Here is a 23,213-nt window from a genome sequence, read left to right as displayed (position 1 = left end):
TCTGCCTTAATGACCGGGACCATTGTCTAAAATCAGAAAAGCTCGTCCGCTCTCCAGCCCAGTCCAAACCGCGAGGGGAACAGAGATATGAGGACCCCCCCCCGCTTCATCTGCAAAGAAGCAAAGCAAAAAAACGGCTATCAGCCTCAAAAGCGTTCTGGCCCTTTTGCAGAACATTGTGCCTTATCATTGCGCGACCAACAGTGAATCCATCATCAATCTCTGTCTTCTTTTTTTCCCATCCTTTCCTGCCCTTCACCCCTGTCCCAGGCCCAGAACCCTGTGGCTTTCTGTCAAACTCTGTCAGCTCTGCTATTGATAAAATAACTGCATGTGTGCCTGTTATATGTGTGTACTTCCAAAATTAAACAGCCCAAGCTGCAACTCTGTTGCCCACATCCTAATTTGCACCAAGTCCTATTCACCCATCGCCCTCTGCTCTCGCTGACCTTCACTGGCTCTCAATTTTAAAATTCGCATCCTCATTTTCAAGCCCTCCATGGCCTCCCCTCCCTCCCTGTCTCTGTATCCTCCTCCAGCGCCCCCAACCCGACAAGACATCGGTGTTCCTGTGAACCTGGCCTCTTAAGCATCCCTGGTTTCAATTGCTCCACCACTGGTAGCTGTGCCTTCAGCTGCCTGGGCCCTCAGTTCTGGAATTCCCTCCCTACACCTCTCCCCATCTCCACCTCTACCTCCTCCCTTCAGATGCTCCTTAAAACCTACATCTTTGACCAAGGGGAGGTGATGGCATAGTGGTGTAGTGGCACTGGACTAGTAATCCAGAGATTCAGGTTTGAATCCTGTCATTGTGGAACTTGAATTCAATAAAAAAGTCTAATTATGACCATAAAACCATTATCGATTGTTATAAAAAACCATCTGGTTCACTTAAGTCCTTTAGGAAAAGAAATCTGCTGCCCTTACCTGGTTTGGCCTACATGTGATTCTGGATCCACAGCAATGTGGTTGACTCTTAAATGCCCTCTGAACAAGGGCAATTAGGGATGGGGAAATAAATGCTGGCCTAGCCAGTGATGCCCACACCCCATGAATGAATAAAAAAAAGATCTTGGTCACCTACCCGGATATATCCTTATGTGGCTCAGTGTCAAATTTTGTTTGTAATCACTCCTGTGAGCTGTCTGGGGTCATTTGCTGCTATATTAAGTGCAAGCTGTTGTTGTCTGGTCTCACACATCCACGGCCTCTGCCAATGTGAGTCCAGTATGAATTGTCTGCAGGAGGCACTGCAGCTACTCATTGAATTTGCACCTGTCCTACAGGGAACGGCGAAAGCAACAGTGTCATCGGAACACAGTCACTTCCAACTCACACATAGTCCTGACTGGGCTCCGTACTCATTGCCGGGTAACAATCCTGGAATTCTATGTGTAACACTGTCACCAGCCGTTGATCAGCGGGTAGGACTCTTGATCCGATTGAGAGGGCTGTGGCCTCAAGTACCACCACAGGGACTTGAGCACAAGATCCTCGGCTGACACTCCGGCGCAGTGCTGAGAGAGTGCTGCACTGTTGAAGGCGCTGTCTTTCAAATGAAACGTTAAACTGAGATCCTGCCTGCCCTCTCTGATGGATGTGAGAGATCCTCTAGCATTGTTTGAATATAGCCAGTGGGTTTTGTCTGGTTTTCTGATATTTATCCCTCAATCACTAAAAATCAGAACAGCTGGTGATTCTCAGATTGCTGCTTGAGGGATTTGCTGAGCACAAACTGACTGCCATGTTCTCTATGCTTCAAAAAGCACTTCATTGGCTGCAAAGCACTTTGCAATACCCTGAGGTCATGAAAGGCGCTATAGAAATGCAATACTTTCTTTCGCACAATTCAATCTGTTAGATAACTAAGCATCTAAACACTTTCAACTGAGATCGTCCGTGATTACGATCAGTGCAGACCCACAGCGCATAAGGACGACATTCAGCCCATGGATTCCTTTGCAAGGACGCTCCTGAAACTACTCCTGCTGCCTTGCTCTACCCCCAGGACCTTCCTCAGCTTCCCACGACCACAGGGGTTGGCGGAGGAGGGAGGGGGTGGCAATAAATAAGGCCTTGTCAACATCACTCCTAGCCCATGAGTAAGCTAAACAAAGAATGGGCACATGGGTGCAATGTCTTGGGGGAATTTGACAACAGCGTCCTTGCAAAGAAAGCAACAGAGGGGACAACCAAAATGATAAAATATGGGAACAGCACCTCTCCGCCAGTGCGTGCCAATGCACAGCTCTGCTGTGTTACTGAGTCTCACAGACCAGGAGACGCCAGACCCTGTCCCTGGCCTGTGCTGGCAAGTTGACTTAGTTATAGGACACCAATTGTGTCTCTCTAATTGGGCTGAAGCACCATTATATGTTCTAAATTCTACTTTATAGTTTGAAACCGCCCTTACGTTCTTATTTTTTTCTCTCAGAGGGCTGTGCGACTTTGGAACTCTCTGCCTCAGAAGGCGATGGAGACGGGGTCGTTAAATGTTTTTAAGGCAAAGTGGGCAAGGGAATCAAAGGCTATCAGGATTAGATGGCAATCTGGAAATCGAAACACAAGAAGATCAGCCATGATCTTATTGAATGGCGGGGCAGGCTCGAGGGGCCGAATGGTCTAATCCTGTTCCTATTTCTTATCTTCTTTGTAGTGTGACACCACACTTATTTCTTTGTACAGTTTTGCTCTCAGTCTCACGAAAAGAGGCATAGAGGCATCGCAAAAGGTGCAAAGAAGATTGAGAAAGATGGTTTCAGAACTGAGAGGTTATACCTATCAGGAAATAGAGAACAGGCCCTACTGTCTCAGAAAGGGGGAGAGAGAGAGGGCTGAGGGAATGACCCAATTAAGGTCTTTAAGATTAGGAAGGAGTTCAATAGAGTGGACATAGAGATGTTGCCACATCTGGGAAGTGCAAAATTAGGGGTTATAAATATAAGATGGCCGCTATTAAAACCAATAAGTAATTCAGCAGAAGTGTCTCTGTGGCTAGAATGTGGAGTTTGTTGAGGTTGATGGCTTTAAGGGGAAGCCAGGTAAACATATGAGGGAGAAAGGAATAGAAAATGATGCTGATGGGGTGGAATGAAGTGGGGTGAGAGGTAGGGGAACAAAAACACAAACATAGACCAGGCGGGCGAATGGCCGGTTGATGTTCCAATAAATTTGATGTGAACCTAAATTATTCCTAAATGAGGATAAAGAGCTATTCTCTCTGGTCGGGGAGTCAATCATGAGGAGGTTATAAATTTAAAATGGTCACTGCGGAGTGAAGAGAGAGAATGGGAGAAATGTCTTTACTCGGGGTGGTGTTTGTGCGTGGAATGTTTTGAGAGACAGAGAGAGAGAGATCCAGACAGAGAGCATCTGAGGCAAAGGATGATTCTGGGGTCTATGGGAAGAGCAGGACAGCAGGAATAGTTTTGAGATGGCTCGCTCATAGATGGGCTGAGTGGCCTCCTTATGTGCTATGGTCCTATGTTGACAGCAAGTTGAAAGCGCTGAGACATTTAGTTGTCCAGGCAGCAGATTGGCTATTTCCCTCTCCTGTTTATGGACAAGCAGTTAATTTTAATCCTTGTTTTCACCCTCTTTTCATCACAAGTGGAGACAATATGTAGAACCACATCCCTTTAACATCTTTTTGATATCTGTGGCACTCCCAACTATCAAAGCAACTAGTGTCTCCCATGGGGGCAGGGGGTGGGGGGCGGTGAATGCATGGGAATCTGCCTCCCTCCCACCTGCTCCCAGCGAAACAACAGGAAGGACGGAATCTTCTCTCCCCCCCAACCCCCAAGTCAGGCTTTGAGACGTTGCCATCTGCCTCAGTCCTAGCATTCCCCCAGGCCCGCTCCACAACCCCGGGAGATTGCAGGCAGGAAAGGCCATCCCTGCTAATGTGTGCCGGGGAAAAGCTGGACCCTCGATCGGCGCTTACAAATCGCACAGTCTGAAAGCATCCTGCACAACAAAACCACACCTCCCTCTCCTCTCCCTACCACTCCCTCCCCTCCCCTCCCCTCCCTCCCTCCCGACTCACCCCCCCCAACCTTGGCAAAGCTTCCAGCCTGTCAGAGAACAGGGAGTCATTCCACTTCATGCAGCACAATTGGCCCCATCGGTGGCTCGTTTGAGACGCATTATAAAACACCTTAGACCTGGCGTCTAGTTAAAGCCGAGGGCTTGACATATTATATCAACCGGCTGGTTGATATCTCCCCGCCTGCTCTGCCCCGGCATCAATTACTGGGAGCACACGAACCATGTGCGCCGCGGTACAGTGAGCGATAACGTCTTAATCTTTGAGCTCCGTGCTGAACTCTGACCCCTGAAAGGTTGCCCTTTCACTATGTAGTTTACACCAATAGGTCAAGGTTCTCCGTGCAGCTGGGAGGACTCAGATTTTTAACAACGCGCTTCACTCCAATCCCCAGTTGCCCCTCCCCCCCCACCCTGTTTGCGTTCGGGGGGCCGATTTATTTTCATGATGGTCAGAAACCGAGCTGCTTGGAAAATTGCTGAATACTTTTACCCCCCCATCATTCATTCACCTGGCGCGGTTAGCATCTCCCTATTGCCCCGTACAAAATCCAGCCGCTTCACAGTCTCACCCTCATGTGCCAGCTTCCGCCCGTCTAGAAACTTCTATGGACAACATCGGCGGACGATGTCGAACGTGTTTTGAAGGGACGGTCGATATATGTATATATACGTATATATATATATAAATATAGATAACGTATACAATGAATACGTATCAGGATGGTGCGTGGCTCGGAGGGGATCTTACTGGTGCTGGTGTTCCCATGCACCTGCTGCCCTTGTCCTTCCAGGTGGCACAGGCCTTTGTATAAAAAAGATTTGTAAAGAAAGGGAGTCAGCTTGTTTTGTGTGGTGATCAGCACTTTGGTACCTTTGCAGTTTTCAGCAATTTGCTCTGTTTCATTAACACTTTTGTGAAGTGCCTTGGGACATTTTTACTTCATTAAAGGTGCTATTATAAACACAAGTTGCTGTTGTTGTTCTGACCTCTCTGCATGGACAGTGGGTGTGAGACACAGTGTTTTGACCTCTCTGCATGGACAGTGGGTGTGAGACACAGTGTTTTGACCTCTCTGCATGGACAGTGGGTGTGAGACACAGTGTTCTGACCTCTCTGCGTGGACAGTGGGTGTGAGACACAGTATTCTGACCTCTCTGCATGGACAGTGGGTGTGAGACACAGTATTTTGACCTCTCTGCATGGACAGTGGGTGTGAGACACAGTGTTTTGACCTCCCTGCGTGGACAGTGGGTGTGAGACACAGTGTTCTGACCTCTCTGCATAGACAGTGGGTGTGAGACACAGCGGTGAAATAACTGACTGGGCTTCTAAAGCAGGATGGGGTGCTTCCTGCTAGAAAGACTTGCATTTATATAGCACCTTACAAAACCTTAGGATGTCCCAAAGTACTTTACAACCAATGGAGTACTTTCTAAAGCATAGTCACTGTTGTAATGTGGGGAACACAGCAGCCAATTTGCACACAGCAAGTGCCAACAGACAGTAATGTGATATTGAGTGGATAACCTGATTTCGTGATGGTGGTTGAGGGATAGACATTGGCCATGGGGAGAACACCCCTTATCTTCTTCAAAATAGTGTCAGATGAGCCCAAAAGAAGTGAGTTCTACTGGAGTGTAGCATCCGTTTCATTTTTTCACTTCTCAACTACACTCCCGAAACCCTCAACCATCCAGGAGGACAAGGGCAGCAGATACATGGGAACACCACCACCACCTGGAAGTTCCCCTCCAAGCCACTCGCCATCCTGACTTGGAAATATATCGGCTGTTCCTTCACTGTCGCTGAGTCAAAATCCTGGAACTCCCTCCCTAACAGCACTGTGGGTGTATCTACCGCCACCTTCTCAGGGGGCAGTTAGGATTGGGCAGCAAAACTTGGCCTTGCCAGCGACGCCCATACCCTGAGACTGCTTTTTTTTTTAACATCAGCCACTGTTCTTGCTATTGAGTGGCTTCCACTGCCTTTTTGAGAATGTGTGTGTATCGGGACGGGGCCGTTGGGGGTGGGGGTGGGTGGAGGGGGCAAGGGGTGCAGATGGTGGTCAGGACTGCTTGGTAAAACAGCCCACAGGCACTTGGCATTTGAGATACTCGAGATGGAGAGCATTCATGTAGCCTGCATCCCAGCACTTTAGAGCGGGGGTATGGGGCCCTGGGGGATGGGGGTGGGGTGGGGTGGGGGGGGGGGGTGGGATGTGGGGAGGGGAGGGGAGGAAAATTGGGAAAAACGAAGAAGCGTTTCAGCGGAAGAGGAAAATGCAAAGTGTAAGACATTTTCAGACACAACTTTCCTGAATCCCTGGGAAAGGCAAGTATTTCAGCAGGTGGCAAAAGATGCTGTGTTTCATTCCGACAAGTGACCAAGGCTGTCTGGGTGGGGTGGGGGGAAGAGGGGGTTGGTTACTGATGCTGGTGTAACATGTGCCTGAATCTGAAATGCTTCTATACACGGTAGTGACAGACAGCACTCCTGGGTCCCATTATACTGCCCAGAGCCTGCCGACGGGATGCAATGAGACAGAGGGGATTACATTTATGGAGTTCTGATTGCCCCTCATTTTCATGTTATCTGGCGATCAGCCAGCCCTGATTATTTGGCTGTCTGTGCTGTGCCTTTGCACGGGCTCTGCCCTTGAGGATGTTAAGACTGTGTTGTGAGAGTGTTAAACTTATAGAGAACCTTGGTGAGACCACATTTGGAGCACCGTGCATAGTTCTGGTGTCCGCATTACTGAAGGGAAAGAGAGAAGGTGCAAAAATGATTTGCAAGGATGGTAAAAGAACTGAGCGTGTACAACCAGCAGGAAAGGTCGGACAGAAAGGAGAAGGCTGAGGTGATAGAGGTCATTAAAATTATGACAGGGCTCAATGGAATAAACTTAAAAAAAAATATTTCCACCTGTGGAGAGAATCCAAAACTCGGGACCATGAATAAGATAGCCATGACTGACCCCGATAAGGAATTCAGGAGAGTGATGAGAACGCAGGCCCACATGGAGTAGCTGAAGTGATTAGCATAGAGACATTTAATGGGAAGCGAGATAAACACACGAGAAAGGAATAGGATGTGCTGATATGGTGGGGTGAATAGAGACGGGAGGAGGCTTGTGCAGAGCGTAAACACCAGCATGGACCAGTCAGGCCACATGGCCTGTTTCTGTGCTGCAAATCTGATGTAATTCTATGTAAACTGGTGGGCAGGAAGGTCTGATTAGTAACCGGAGGTGCTTCTCTCAAAACATCAGATCAGGGATTTGCCTTTTAATATCCCATTAATAGGCAATTACACGCAAGCGCCAATTACACTAGGGCTTAAAACTGGCCACGTGCATTCGGCCTGAAACCAGACTGAAGTGGGTGTTTATGTATGTATAAGCTGTTTATGCTGATCAAAGTTTAGATGAAATGATTGGGTTTGAGTCTTGGCTGATGATCAAGCGACTGATTTCGAAGTCCCCCAAAGGCTCGGTTAATTAGCCCACCACCCAGCGCGATGCTGAGCCATGCTAGCGAGAGCATCAGCTGTGACTCAGCGGGGTCGCACTCTTGCCTCTGAATTAGAGGGTTGTGGGTTCAAGACCCACTCCAGAGACTTGAGCTCAAAAGGCTGGCACTGAAGTGCAGTATTGAGGGAGTGTTGCACTGAAGGAGCATTTTCTTTTTCCTCCATTTCCAACCCGTCTCTCCTCTCCCCGAGGCCCAACATCCTGACTGAATAAGCTCCCATAAGCCACGGATTGACACACTTTCAATGCTCTGGACCATATATGTGGGCAGTGCTGTCATGGAACCTGGGGCAGCGTCGGGAGTGGGGAAAGGCAGGCCGGAATCTGTCCTTACCCAAGCCCAGAGATGCCTGTTTCCCAGATAGTCTTCAGGAGGGGCAAAGACATGACTGATTCATAAGAACAACTTGCATCAACCGATATGTAGCACCTTTAACTTAGCAAAAACATCCCAAAGCACTTTGCAGGAACACTGTTGAACAGAATTTGCCACAAGCTACATAAGGAGGTCCCAGGACAGGTGAGTAAAAAGCTTAGGAAAAGATGCAGGTTTTTAAGGAAGGAGAGAATGAGAGAGAGAGAGAGGGAGGGAGACAGAGAGGTTTAGGGAGCTAATTCCAGAGAGCAGGGCCTCAGAAGCTGAAGGCACAGCTGCCAATTGTGGAACCATTGAAATCAGGGATGTGCAAGATCCCAGAACTGGAGGAGCAGAGATACCTTTGCTGGTTTTTAGGCTAGAGGAGGTTACAGAGGTAAGGAAGGGGCGAGGTCATGGAAAGATTTGAAAACAAGCCTGATAATTTTTAAATTGTGAGGCTGTAGGAGCATAGGAACCAGAGGAAGCCATTCAACCCTTAGTGCCCACTTCATCATTCATTCGATCCTGATCTGCACTTCAAGCACATTTACCCACCTTAGCTGCATATCCATTGATACTCTGACCCTATAAAAATCTCTAACAATCTTGGAATTGAAAGCTTCAAGTAACTCCCAGCATTCACGTCTTTGTGGGGGAGAGAGTTCCAAGGTTTCCACTACCCTTTGGATGAAAAAGTGTTGCAGGTTTCGCCCCTGAACAGCCTAGTTCTAATTTTAAGGTTATGGCCCATTGCTCTTGACCCCCACCACTGCAGGAAACACTATCTCTGGTACTAGTTTGTTTGTCCACTCTCTCCCTCAGCATATTTGCACCTTCAACTGCTGTCCCGGCTTAGAGAAGGTGGTGGTGGATGGGGGTGGGAGGTGGGGGTGCGGAGCAGGAGAAAGAACTGAGGGACGGAGAAACCTTACACCAAGGAGGAATGAAAAATGAGTAGATCGTGCGCATAAACTTAACAGACATGTTTCTGAAGTAAGGGAGCTAATCACTGTGCAATGCTCATGAGTGGGGTCAGATTAACTAGGGCCATATTGTCCCGCTGTTGAATTGGGTCCGAGGGAGTTACTTTGCCCGGGCATTTGCTCATTGCCTGCCACCCTCCCACCCCACACCCAGCTGCCACACCCCCCTCCACCCCCCTACCTCCCACCTTCCTAGGGGAGACACAAACTGCTGGCAACAAACAAGCTGGTTTCAGGGCAACCAGGCTATGTGAAAGCCAACCAGCACAGGCTGCCTTTTGGCTCTGGGAACTCACCTCTAGCAAAATGAGGGGAGGTCAATGTGCGAGGCGTGTCCCTACACTGTCCTTTAGGCCTGCTTGTGATGATGTTAGTTTTCGCTTCTCTCAGCTTTGTTCCCACCAATCCTCCGAGAGGGCCATGCTCCTCTTGCGCTTCCCGAAATCCATCGCCCCACCATTGACAGCCGCGCCTTCAGCATCCTGGGCCCTATACTCTGAAATTCCCTTCCAAAGTCTCTCTGCCTCTCTATCCCTCTCTCCTCCTTTAAGACATTATAAGACCATAAGACATAGGAACAGAAATTAGGCCATTCGGCCCATCGAGTCTGCTCCGCCATTCAATCATGGCTGATAAGCTTCTCAACCCCATTCTCCCTCCTTCTCTCCGAAACCTTTGGTCCCCTTACCAATCAAGAACCTATCTATCTCGGTCTTAAATACACTCAATGACCTGGCCTCCACAGCCTTCTGTGGCAATGAATTCCATAGATTCACCACTCTCTGGCTGAAGAAGTTTCTCCTCATCTCTGTTCTAAAAGGTCTTCCTTTTACTCTGAGGCTGTGCCCTCGGGTCCTAGTCTCTCCTACTAATGGAAACATCTTCCCCACGTCCACTCTATCCAGGCCTTTCGGTATTCTGTAAGTTTCAGTCAGATGCCCCCTCATCCTTCTAAACTCCATCGAGTATAGACCCAGAGTCCTCAAACATTCCTCATATGTCATTTAAAACCTGCCTCTTTGACCAAGCTTTTGGTCGTCAGTCTTAAGATCTCCTTCTGTGACCCAGTGTCTGATAGTGCCTTATAACATCTTATTCTGTTAAAAGCACTCTATGAGTGCAAGTTGCTATTATTAACTTGTGCCCAAGAATTTTTTTAAGTTAAAACTTAAAGTTAAAATCAGCCCTTACATAAATTGAATGTAATTACTGTATTTACTGTGAAATGATTGAAATGCTGGTTACCTAACAACAGACTGAACAGTCGCTCCATAGGCTATAATGACTTCCTGAAAAATTACAGCCAATTTATTAATAGCTGTCGGAGGAGTGGGTGTGTTAGATTGAAACCCATTGCTGACTCCATTGTGCCACTTTACGCCACGCAATGTGTCCCATAACTTTAAGGCATAATTACAGGTGAAGCAGACTGTATGTAGGCTTTACCTTATGTTGGCTGCCAGTGTAAGGTAATTAAGGTTTGTGGCACTATTGTAATTAGCAGGCCTGTTGTTCTGTTCTCCCAGCATATGACAACCATGGGCCGCACACCCCTCTGAGAACAAGACAGATGAGCAGCCTCTCAACACCGCTCCTTTGAATAATAGAGGTTCCTTCATCTCTCTCTCCTCCGTGATCTCTTTTTTAAAATCTCTCTTTCTTTGCATAATGCCTCCGTCTGGTTGGCCTCCTTCACCAGCTACCACCACCCCCACCGACCCCCCCCATCTGCAGATGCCACAAGTGCTCCCCGCTGACCAAACCACCCCCAATCCACCGCCCCCCAACCACCACCACCACTCAGCCTCTGCTCTATCCTTCGGAGATTTAAAAAAGCAGGGGAAGGGAGCAGGATCTTGCCGACCAGATGGAGCTTGTCAAGCTCGGCATAACTAGCCCTGTCACATTGTTCCTGAGGCACAAAAGGAACCTGTTCAATACATGAGCATATTCATCATTTCTGCTCGGGGAAAGGCTGGGGTGGCTGCGAGAGGGGGTTGGAGTGCGCGATGGTGGTTTGGTGGGTGGGTGGGTGGGTGGGGGTGGGTGGTGCGGGGGGTGGGGGTGGGGGAGGGATAAAGACTCCAACACAAGGTGGTCTCAAGCTGTAAAATCTCACAACTCCGTTTCTTTGGCCTCAAGTCTCCATTCGGCCTTTTCCTAAAAAAAAACACCCCCAGGTTTATCAGTAACTGTTGACTTGGGAAAGACAGAGGGAGAGGGAGCTACAAAAACGCACATTGCCCAGGGATCACACACAGGGCCCACCATCATAATAAAGGCAGCTGAAGAAATTATTTCATAGGATCTTATGTTTGTTCCCCACCTGCCAACTTGCAGGTACAAAAATCAGAACAACTTGCAGTTACCATATTTGCTGGGCCCTAAGACGTATTTTTGTTCTGGAAAAAGGACACCTAACGTTGCCTGGCGTGTTACGGTCTGGAAGGTTACGCCCAAATATTTCCCGAATGTTTCCTTTTAAAATCTCGGTTTGCCCTATGGTGCAGTGCATCTTGTAGTCCAGGTAGTGTGATACCCAGCACGTTTGACACATTAACATGAACCCTGTCAGACAAAACGTGCCAATGAGTCACAGAAGGAGATATTAGGGCTTGTAAGGCTAAAGCTTGGTCAAAGAGGTAGACTTTAAGGAGCATCATCAAGGAGGAGAGAGAGAGAGAGAGAGGCGAAGAGGCAGAGAGCTTTAGGAAGGGATTTCCTGAATTTAAGCTCTGGGCTCTAAAGACGCAGTCACCTATGGAATTTAGCGATGTACAGGAGGCCAGTATTAGAGGAACTCAGAGATTTCGGAGGGTCAGAGGGCTGAATGAAGTAGCAGAGTCAGGGAAAGGGAGAGAATATGGAGAGGTTTGAATAGAGACAAATAAATATTTGCATTTGTATAGAGCTTTTCATGCCTAGGGTTGCCAACTGCAATTCAATGTATTCCTGAAGGTTGCATCACATGACTTGCCCCCACACTCCAGCCATCCTACACCAATTGGAAAGCAAAAAGACTCATCACCCAATTGGATGACTCTTGACTGTCAGCCAAACTGCCATTTTTCCCATTTTCAATATTTTTTTATATCTGGTAAAGAGAAGTGTTCAAAGAGAATGAAGAAAAAAGAAAAAAAAACAATCAATTTTAACATCCTGGTGATTTTTCTCCAGGATTGCAGTGTCCTGGAGATTGATCTTCAATTCCTGGAGACTCCAGGCCAATCCTGGAGGGTTGGCAACCCTAGGCTTCAAGACGTCCAAAGAACCTCACCGCCGATGAAGTACTTTTAAAGTGTAATCACTGGAATAGGGCCTGCCGTCTGAAGTGACCCAGCAAGCCTATCAGTCTTGAAGCCAGCCAGCAATCCACTCAGTCACTTCTCCCCTGCCTCCACATTCTCTGATCTTCCTCCCTATGGGGCACCTACCTTATCAAAGGCCTATTTGAAAACCTGGCTAAACCACATCTACTGCATGAGCACCATCCAATTTCTCTATTACCTCCTCAAGAAATTCAATAAGGCTAGTCAAGCAAGATTTCCCCTTTTGAATTCCATGCTGACCATTCGTTATTACAGCACAGGAGGCCATTTGACCCATCATGTCTGTGCGGGCTCTTTAAAAGAGCTGTATGATTAGTCCCACTCCCCTTGACCTTGCCTTAACAGCACTGTAATTCCCCTTTTGAAAATTCCTATTCAATCTGCTTCCACTGCCCTTTCAGGAAGCACATTCTAGGTCACAACAACTCATTATGTAAAAAAATTATTATCTCCTCTCTTCTTTTGCTGATTACCTTAAAACTGTGTTCTCTGGTTACTGACCTTCCTGCCGGTGGAAACAGTTTCACACTATCTACTCTTCATGGTTTCAAAGAGCGTTGGTAGACTATCCAAGTGCCCATTCTTCCTTTGTGGAACATTGGTCAAATAAGGCAGCGCATGTGGGGCATATCAGTTAAGGGCCAACCTGCACTCACCTGCTGTCTACACTACATGGTGCATGGCAGGTGAGGAGGGGCACACAGGACACTGATCCACAGCAGGAACCCTGGCTCAATTGCTCCATCCTCCCCCTGGACCTTCCCTTGGTACCCATACTCAGGTTGAGATCAGCAGACTCCACCCAGACTGTGAGCTGAACAAGAAACAGTCTAATCTCAGTGTTGCCCTGGTGTCCTTAACAACATGGATGATCGTGAGAGCAGATCAGTCCCCATCATGTCAACAATAAGAGGCCTCCAATATTATTTTTAACCTTACCAGCTCCCCTTGTCCACTTACATTGAACCATGCCTTCTAACCAGAGTTTGTAAAGTACGCTTAAACAATAACGTGCATTTGTAAAGCACCTGTAACTCAGTGAAATGTCCAAAGATGCTTCACAGGAGAATTAGCAGACAACATGTAAAGAGATCATAGTAGTGACCAAAACCTAGGTCAAAGAGGTAGGTTTTCAAGGATGACATGGAGGGCTAGAGAGGCGGAGAGCTCAGAGCTTCTAAGCAGCTGAAGGAAGCCAAAGGTGAAGTGATGAAAAATCGAGGGTCCTCAGGTGGTCAGGATGAAATGAACGTAAAGATTCTCGAAGGGTTTCAGACCTGGAGGAGATTACAGAGTTAACAAGGGGACACTGGAGGGGTCTGAAACAAAGATGTAAATTTTACGAGCAAGGGGGGTGATGGGTGGATGGGACTTGACGCAAGTTCAGAAGCCAGGCGAATTTAAATTAAACTCCTTGCACTTGTTACAATCCCAGCTGATGTTAATGCTGGAAAAGTCAGATCCCAAACTGAAACCTAGCTCGATAGATCCTAACTTTTTTTTAGAAACTGTGGAGGAAAGTTACTGAACAAATTCACAGGAGCCCGCTGATGAGCTTTTAACATAAAGAATAAAACATTTATTAAACAAAAAAAAATGAACTATATTACACCAGACAAAAAGGTTTGAAAGATCTCAATGCAAACACAAGAAGATGATTCAATTTCCCAATATTCCTTCACCCCAGCTATATCTTTACAGGCACATACAAATTCGGAAAGATAAAATAATCTACCATATTTGTCTTATGGTCTAATATTCAGAGTGAGTGTTCGGTACATGTGAACCAACTGGCGAACTGTGGTCAGACACATCACTCTCCAAAGTAAATGACAGCTGTGACCAAAGCTGATTTCATGAATTTCTCAACAACCCACCCAGACGCTTGTCACACCTTGAGCCAACTGGCCTCACTGCAACTCTGTCTTTCTCATGAGGGTTTCCAATCTCCATATTTGAACAATTCGCCGTGGGACTCTCTCCAAACATTGCCCCCAGTCATACTGCTTCAATGAGGATCCACCTCCAGGGTTTCAATCTCACTTTCTGAGACTCCTTTCCTCTGGATCTCCGAGTACACTCAAGCTTCAACTTTCAAGATCGTCGGCCATGCCAAGCCAAGCATCATTGCTCCAAAAGGGTACCCTTGCCCTTAGGGCCTGCAGCACGGAGTCAACAACCCTCAGCTCCCGCCTTGCATCTTTAGGGGTTTCTCTCAAGCCCACTTTGCTTCCAGTCTGTTCACCGCAGCTCTTTCTCTAACTCGGAGCCTTTTTCTCTGCTCCTGTCATTTGTCTTGACTCTCAATGGGATCTACCTCTGATCCTTGTCTTTGTCCTTGTTTGGGGCTTTCTTCTGGGGACTCTTTCTGTCCCACTCTCCGGTTTGAGACCTTCTTCTGGGTTTGGGACCTTCTCCCTGTCCCTGTGTCCGGCTCCCTGGGAAACCTCCTCTCGAATGGTGCTCCGGTTCAGGTCACCTGACCTTCAGTTTTGCGCCGTTTCACTTCTTTGCTCCCTTTTCTTCCCTTTTCTTATGTGTGCAGGGCCAATTTCCAGCCTAAGAAACATAAAAGCCACTGCGCAGTCCTTTCCCGGCTGGCACACGCGCAGAAGTCCCGAGTTCCCGAGACTACAGGGCAAGGTGAGTATCTGCGTTTCTGAACACGCCTTGCGAGGTTTCCAAACTCTGAACGGATGTATCCATGGAGGCCTCACCACAGGACCTCCCACCTCCAACCCAGTCAGACAGCCTTTTCTCCCCATTTCCAATATTTTGTGCAGCAACAGCCAGGAGACTAATCCTCAATTCCCACAAGGAAAGATAATTCTAGAGGGTTAACAACCTTATCCACAAAGGAGTGAGGCAAAGTTGTTGGACAAGTTCCAATTACATCTGTAGCCACTTGGGCTGAAAACATCCACACACACAAATTATGTGGAATTACATTGAGCCTGCAGCACAGAAACAGGCCATTTGGCCCGGCTGGTACATGCTACTGTTTATTCTCCTCCCACCCTACTTCATCTTTCCTTATCAGCATCACCTATTCCTTTCTCCCTGATGTAATGATCGAGCTTCCCATTAAATGTGTCTGTGGGTAGATGGATAGATAATTGATTTATTGAAAAGTCATCATGGGGAAGGATGCCGAATTATGATGATGATACAAATAAAACAAGTAATCATAATTCGTAACACAGTTATAGAAAAATCACATGAAATAATAGAAGAGTTGCACAATTATGAACATTTTAGTATACAAATAATTACAGTACAATTAGTTTGCCTCGACCACTCCCTGTAGTATCGAGTTCCATACTCTCACCACTCTCTGGGTAAAGAAGTTTCTCTGAATTCCCAAATGGATTTACTAGCGACTATCTTATATTTAGGACCCCTAGTTTGGAACAAGTGGAAATGTTTGCATAGTGTTTGTCAGCCATGGCTCAGTCAGTAGCATGCTGGCCTCTGAATGAAGGTTCTGGGGTTTGTTTTTATTCATTCATGGGATGTGGGCATCGCTGGCTAGGCCAGCATTTATTACCCATCCCTAACTGCCCTTGTTCAGAGGGCAGTTATGAGTCAACCACATTGCTGTGGGTCTGGAGTCACATGTAGGCCAGACCAGCTAAGGACAACAGATTTCCTTCCCTAAAGGACATTAGTGAACCAGGTGGGTTTTTACAACAATCAGCAATGGTTTCATGGTCATCATCAGACTTTTAATTCCAGATTCTTATTGAATTCAAATTCCACTATCTGCTGTGGTGGGATTCAAACCCACGTGCCCTGGGTCTCTGGGTTACTAGTCCAGCGGCAGTCCCACTCCGCCATCACCTCCCTCCAGTCCCACTCCAGGGCTTGAGCACAAGGATCAAAGCTGACACTCCAGTGCAGTACTGAGGGAGTGCTACACTGTCAGAGGGCTGGATGTAAAAGATCCCATGGCACCATTTTGTAGAAGAGCAGGCGTATTATCCCTGGTGTCCTGGCCAATATTTTGCTCTCAATCAGTCTCACAAAGAAATAAATGATCTGGTCATAATCACATTGCTGTTTGTGGGAGTTTGCTGTGCGCAAATTAGCTGCTGTGTTTCCTAAATTACAGCCGTGACTACACTTCAAAAAGTACTTTGTTGGATGTAATGCACTTTGAGACATCCGGTGGTCATGGGAAGTGTCGTATAAAGCAAGCCTTTCTTTTATTTCTCTAACAATTGAAACCCTTCATAATTTTAAAGGCCTCTCCTTTAAGGGTCACTCCTCAGCCTTCTCTTTTCTAGAAAAACGAAACTCCCGGTAATCTCCGCAGACGCTCCAGCCTGATAAGTGTTCCGGAGTAAAGGCTGAGAAAGATAGTCCGGCTTCAGCGCCCAGCGCAACAAGCTGGAGAGGGGGATCCAGGGCAAATCGCTGGCTTTTTGTTCTCTGAGCCAGGGTTCGGGTAACCTGGCGCTGGCCAGTGTCCCTCACGTTCTGAATGAGACTTGAGAGTGCGAGAGGAATAGACAGTAAGAGAAGGGGAAAAGTGTGGGTGGTCTGATGAAGAGAAAAGCTTGAGTGAAACTAGCAGCGGCACTATGAAAAGTGTGCTGATTGATTCCACACGAAATGATACAACCAGACCCAAGGCAGATAGATCTTTATATACGAGGACACAATGGGACAAACTGACTTGTTGCAATTGACCTTGCATTGTAGGCCCGAGAGCAAAGAAAGGGCTCTTTGAATTTCTGCCTTCTATTCATATCCTAGTTTTAATGCAGTCTGCTCCTCCATTCTCCATTCACTGGGCTCCCTGACGCTACAGAATGCCCCAGTTCCACTTTTATGCTTTTCCAAATCGGATCACCAGCTCCCACCGTACTCCTCTCATTAAATTACAGAATCTCCTAAAGCAGGAGGCCATTTGGCCCATTGTGCCTATGCTGGCCCTTTGGAAGCACTATCTAATTAGTTCCACTCCCCTTCTCTTTCCCTCATTTTCCTCCTTCAAGTATTCATCCAAATCCCTTTAAGAACGAATTAAGTTACTATTGAATCTGCTTTCACCGCCCTATCAGGCAGTACGTTCCAGATCATTGATAATATGCTGCATAAAAAAATGGTCTCCTCATCACCCCTCTGGTTCTTTTGTCAATTATCTTAAATCTGTGTGCTCCGGTTACCGACCCTCCCGCCAGTGAAAACAGTTTCAAATTGCCATCGGGTTTCCTCTGAATAATCTCTGCTCTAAGATGAACAACCCCAGCTTCTCCAGTTGCTCCAAGTAACTGAAGTCCCTCACTGCACCCCCCACCCCCTCCCCCAACCCCCACCCGCTGCCATTCTAGTAACTCTCCTCCACACTCTCCGATTGTTATGGGTTATGTTTTCTGTTTGCCCACTCCAGCCAACTAGCCCTGCACTCAAGCTGTTAAGCAGAAATCCACAGTCGCTTAACTTAACAGAGAAAGCCGCGAAGTAATTATCCATATCCATCTGCTGGAATCTCTTCCCTCCCCATCTCTCGACCCCTTTATAAAGCTTCTTAAAACATAAAACTTAGGGAAGGAATTCTGGAGCTTAGGGTCCAGGTGCCAGAGACCTGGCCACCAATGGAATATAAAAGCAGGGATGTTTTGCTTGGTAAGATCACATCTGGAGTACTGTGCACAGGTTTTGGTCTCCTTATTTAAGAAATGACATAAATGCGTTAGAAGCAGTTCAGAGAAGATTCACCTGGGATGTGGGGGGGTGGTTTATCTTATGAGGAAAGATTGGACAGATTGGGCTTGAATCTATTGGAGTTTAGAAGAGTGAGAGGTGATCTTACTGAACAGGGTGGATACCAAGAGGATGATTCCCCTCGTGGGAGAACTAGAATTAAAACACAGTTTTTCGTTATTCATTCACGGGATGTGGGCTTCGCTGGCTGGGCCAGCATTTATTGCCCGTCCCTAGTTGCCCTTGAGAAGGTGGTGGTGAGCTGCCTTCTTGAACTGCTGCAGTCCATGTGGCGTAGGTACACCCACAGTGCTGTTAGGGAGGGAGTTCTAGGATTTTGACCCAGCGACAGTGAAGGAACGGAGATATATTTCCAAGTCAGGATGGTGTGTGACTTGGAGGGGAAATTCCAGGTGGCGGTGTTTCCATCTATCTGCTGCCCTTGTCCTTCTGGGTGGTAGTGGTCGTGGGTTTGGAAGGTGAGTTGCTGCAGTGCATCTTGTAGATGGTACACACTGCTGCTATTGTGCGTCGTTTATGGAGGGAGTGGATATTTAAGGTGGTGGATCAAGCAGTCTACTTTGTCCTGGATGGTGTCCAGTTTCTTGAGTGTTGTAGGAGCTGCACTCGTCCAAGCAGGTGGTGAGTTTAATACTAATGAGTATCCCATTTAAGATGGAGATGAGGGGAAATTTTTTCTCTCAGTGGGTCATGAGTCTTTGGAACTCTCTTTCCCAGGGAGCGATGGAGGCAGGGTCAATGAATAGTTTTATGGCAGAGGTAGATAGATTCTTGACTCACAGGGAAGTCAAAGGCTATGGGGGTTAGGTGGACTATGGAGTTGAGGCCACAATCAGATCAGTCGTGATTTTACAGATTGCCGGAGCAGGCTTGAGGGGCCGAGTGGCCTACTCCTGCTCCTAATCCACACGTTTGTATGTCCATAATGCTGGAAGAACGGAAATTGAAGATGTAAGAGAATTAGAGGTGTAAAGAGATCTCGAAGGTTTGTGGAGCTGAAGGAGGTTACAGAGATAGGGAGGGGTGAGGCCATGAAAGGATGGGAACACAAGGATGACAATTTTAAAATCGAGGCATTGCCGAACTAGGAGCCAGAGTAGTTCAGTGCGCACAGTGTGAACTGGAACTGGTGCAAGTTAGGGTACAGGTGGTAGAGATTTATATGTGCTGAAGTTTATGGAGGGTGATTAATGGAAGGCCGGACAGGAGAGTGTTGGAACAGTTGAGTCTGAAGGGAACATAGGCATTGATCAAAGTTTCCACAGTAGATTGGGGGTGAGGGGAGGTGTTACAGAGGTGGTAGCGAGCACTGGTAATCCTCTCAAACCCAACTGTTTGTGTATAGTGAGTGCTAATAGGATATTCAATTAAAGAGAGGGCATCATAGCCAAGCTTGATTCAATTCCAGACCTGATGCTGATCCCAATTCCAATCACAATCCAGATCCCGATCCCAGTCCCGATCTCAATCCAGGTCCCCATCCCAAACCCATACCTGAGCCCAATTTTAATGCCCTTTTCATTCACTGTCCTCATCTGTGCATGAGCCACCAGGTGCCATGGACATTCTCTGGGAGGGCAATCTCTCCCGGCTGGTTTTCCTCCAGGGGGCACTGAGGTCCATCAAAATCCTTCCAAAAGATGCCTTTGAATGAGTGTTGGCCGTGGCTCAGTGGGTAACTGTCTCATCGTTGAGTGCTCAAACCCTACCCTGGAAACTCCAGCCTCAGATCCAGGCTGGCATTCCAGCGCAGCGCTGAACAAGTGTTGCACTGTCTGAGGCCCCACCTTTCAGAGGAGACCAAGGCTCCCATCTGCTCTCTAAGCTGGGTGTCAGGGTGTCCGTGGCCACTATGTTGAAGAGGAGCAGGGGAGCTCTCCCCAGTGTCCTAGCCCAATGCTTATCCCTGAGCCATCGGTTTCTCTGCTCATTATGACATTGTGGTCTGTGGGATCTAGCTGTGCGCAAAGTGTCTGCTGCATTTCCTACGTCACAGCCGTGACTACACGTGGCTACAAAAATATTTCATTGGTTGTGAAGGCGGAGAAAGGTGCTATAGAAATGCAGGTTCCATCTTTGTGACCAACTTCTGCGTTTTACTTTGTGTCAAAGATGACCTCAAAGCTGATAAATCTGCGGGCTTCCGTTCTCTCTCCTTGCAGGGGATGGATCAAATTTTATTAGAATTTAGTTTTAGATATGGTGCGTGGCAGCTGTAATTGAGTTTAATCTGAATCCTAAGTGTTTTGAGAGCTGAGGCTGTGATCCTCAGCCTGCGAAAATGGGAAAAAAAAAAGGCAACCAGCCGATCTCCGGCACAATCCGAGAGACAGGAAATTAAGTACTGCCCCTTTGTGAGTTATTAAAGGCCAGATTTATTGGCACACTTACTGATTCTCTAGTGCAACATGTTCTGACCGAGAAAGGTGGAGGGGGGCGTGGGAGGAGGTGGGGGGGTGGAGGGAGAAAACCTGGATGGTGCTTAGAGGAGCGAGAGAGAGACGGCACAATAGAGCAATTGCTTTGGGGGCTTCGATACAATATGGCCCTACTGTCAAAGGTCAGAACCCTTGCACAAATTGGATACACTTTACATAGCCATCTACATCAATAAATTACCATCCTATTCTGTGGCAGCCACTAACACACCCGGCCTGAGGTAAAGCCTCATCAATAAATGCTGTATCTCCAACCCACAAAAGGTGCAAGTCTAATTAGGGACATTCAGCACTTGGTAACCTCTGGCTAGTTCATAATAGCCTCCTTCTCTTTGCGTGACTTTGGAAAGCTAATTACTGCAAGTGCTGTGTGGTAGGGCCTGTGCTTGCTTACGTTCTGACGGGCTGTAAAGTCTGTTTCCAGGATCAGGGATGTGGCTTGTGTCCCCGCACCGCTGATGCTGAGCTGGCCCACTGGAGCTTTGAACCAGAGGAAATCACTGCGCTGTGATGAACCGCATGAGAAAGTGTTGCCGGGGACTAGAGCAAAGGGAGCTACAATCAGGTTCGGGGCCCCTCGACTGGAGAACGAGAGTCCAAGCAGTACCCACCCCCCTCCCCCCCCCACCCCAAGCATCCCAATCCCGAACGTCACCTCGTCATTTTCGGGGGAAAACTACGAGCAGATGTGGCTGATTTTCTTCCACAACTACACCCACACAGTCGATTCCTCACACCATTTCCTAACCTTCCCTCATCCAAAAAGCTGCACCTCCGACAGTGTACCACTCCCTCAGCCCTGCCAGCCTAGGCTGTAAGCTTAAGTGTCTGGAGTGACACTTGAACAGGAACCTTCTAACTCAGGAGCGAGGCAAGTTATTACCCAGTCAGGCATAGACAGCACCCAAGAGCAAGTGAGCTGAGGTAACTTTTAAGGAGCATCTTAAAGGAAGAGAGAGCGGTGGAGAGGCAGAGAGATTTAAGGAGGGAATTACAGAGCTTAATACTCAAAGCCCTGAAAAGAGAAGGGGAGAAAACTGGACCTAAAAATCTTAATAGCTAACCTGCCGCCAAGAAAGCTACAGCGAGGTACACAAAATCAATAAACAGCCTCAAAGAACTACAAAGGGGTTACCTCACTTTTTCATCAGATATTCTCAACATGTTGCCTGTCAACAAATTACAGTTAAGGCAGGTAAAATTATTGAATACCTTAGCAAAATGTAACCGCAGGCTATAAATGTTACCATCTGTTATGAGGCCGTCAAGTTCCTCAAATCCTAGATGTTTAATTAAGAGCTCAGGTCCATCGCACCAGACCATTTTTGTGAAACCAAGCAACTTTGATCATCTGCTGTTTAAAGTATTCCTGTTCACACGCTTAATGGAGTGTGCTTTAACACACACAGATACACACACAAGCTCTTACACACACACGCACTAACACACATACATAGATACACACACACACGCACTAACACACACATAGAGGGGACATAAAACAGATACACAAGTGTTAATACACAAGCTGACATACACACATACACGAACACACAGATACACACACGAACTAGCACATTCAGTAACACATACATACACATAGACACACACACATGAACATACAAACAGATACACGCATACATTAACACACACATAAACACACACGGACATACACAGGTAAACAGTGAACCACATTAACACATGCATGCTTGTGCTGACATTCACAAACACAAATACACACACAGGCTAACATGCACCACTAAAATATATACGCACATACACACTAACTTTCGAATGCATGCACAAACAAACTCACACTAACATGTACAAAGATACCCATGAGCGCCAACACATGCATGAGCATACACACACGTGGTCATACACATCCATGTGCTCCCATGGTCATGGTAGTGCACACTAGACTACATACACAAATGTGTGCACACACTAGCACAGACACGAACAGATGCTGACACACCCACATACTCACATGCATTAACACGCACACTTGCAATGACTGAGAAGGCTGAAAATTCAAGCTCTGTTCTCATGATCTGAGCCTCAGATCGGACACCCCAGTGCAATGTCTTTCTCGTCTGTACTTTTAGGGTCAAGGTCCTTTGAAGTGGATGATGAACTGAGACCTTTTTTGTCTGTTCTGGTGGTGTAGGTGGATGTTGAAGATCCAATAGGAGTTGGAAGAGCAAAGGAGTTCTCCCAGGGTTTCCTGGCCAACATTCCTCTTCCAAACAACACCCACCAAAAATAACAGATTGGCCTGTCATTCACCTCAGCTCCGCTTTGTGGGGTCTGACTGGCACAGAAATTCATGCTGTAGTTACCAACACATACACACACACACATACACACACAGACACACACACACACACACACACACACAGCTACTCCACGTAATAATTTACAGCATCCATGGGCTCTAAGGTGTTCAATACAAAGGCAGGTTTCACCAAACTCAAGTAAATGAGGCAGACAACAAACTGCGGGCACAGTTCCCTTGTGACTTTAATGGAAGTGCTCTCTACATTGCGTATTTTTAAATAATTCAGGAGTGTCACTAGTGAAAACATTGCATTGGAACTTCATGGTCAGCGGTGGGTGGGGGAGCCCAGCATCTCCCCTTGTCTGGGCCTTTGAGGGTGGTGTCTTGGCAAACAGTCGTGAGGGAAGGTACCAGTCAGGATTTTCATCCTCAGCAGAACTGGACTCCACCACCAGGGCACTCTGCCTGCAGTGTGCAAAAGAAAGAAAGAACTTGCATTTATATAGCGCCTTTC

General features: G+C 47.2%; 1 protein-coding gene and 1 long non-coding RNA gene across 2 annotated transcripts in view; both read right to left on the bottom strand.

Annotated features, from left to right (window-relative positions):
* The window catches only part of robo2 (roundabout, axon guidance receptor, homolog 2 (Drosophila)), a 1,135,129-nt gene that overhangs the window by 312,119 nt on the left and 799,797 nt on the right, over positions 1-23,213 (bottom strand). The window lies entirely within an intron of this gene.
* LOC144691852 (uncharacterized) overlaps positions 22,924-23,213 on the bottom strand; it is a 115,572-nt gene continuing 115,282 nt past the window's right edge. The window contains exon 2 of the long non-coding RNA XR_013579226.1: positions 22,924-23,164. This is a non-coding gene — a long non-coding RNA (uncharacterized LOC144691852). The remainder of the gene's footprint in view (positions 23,165-23,213) is intronic.

Source organism: Cetorhinus maximus, chromosome 16 (genome assembly GCF_964194155.1).
Source record: "Cetorhinus maximus chromosome 16, sCetMax3.hap1.1, whole genome shotgun sequence".
Taxonomy (NCBI): domain Eukaryota; kingdom Metazoa; phylum Chordata; class Chondrichthyes; order Lamniformes; family Cetorhinidae; genus Cetorhinus; species Cetorhinus maximus.
This window is presented reverse-complemented; position numbering and strand designations above follow the sequence as displayed.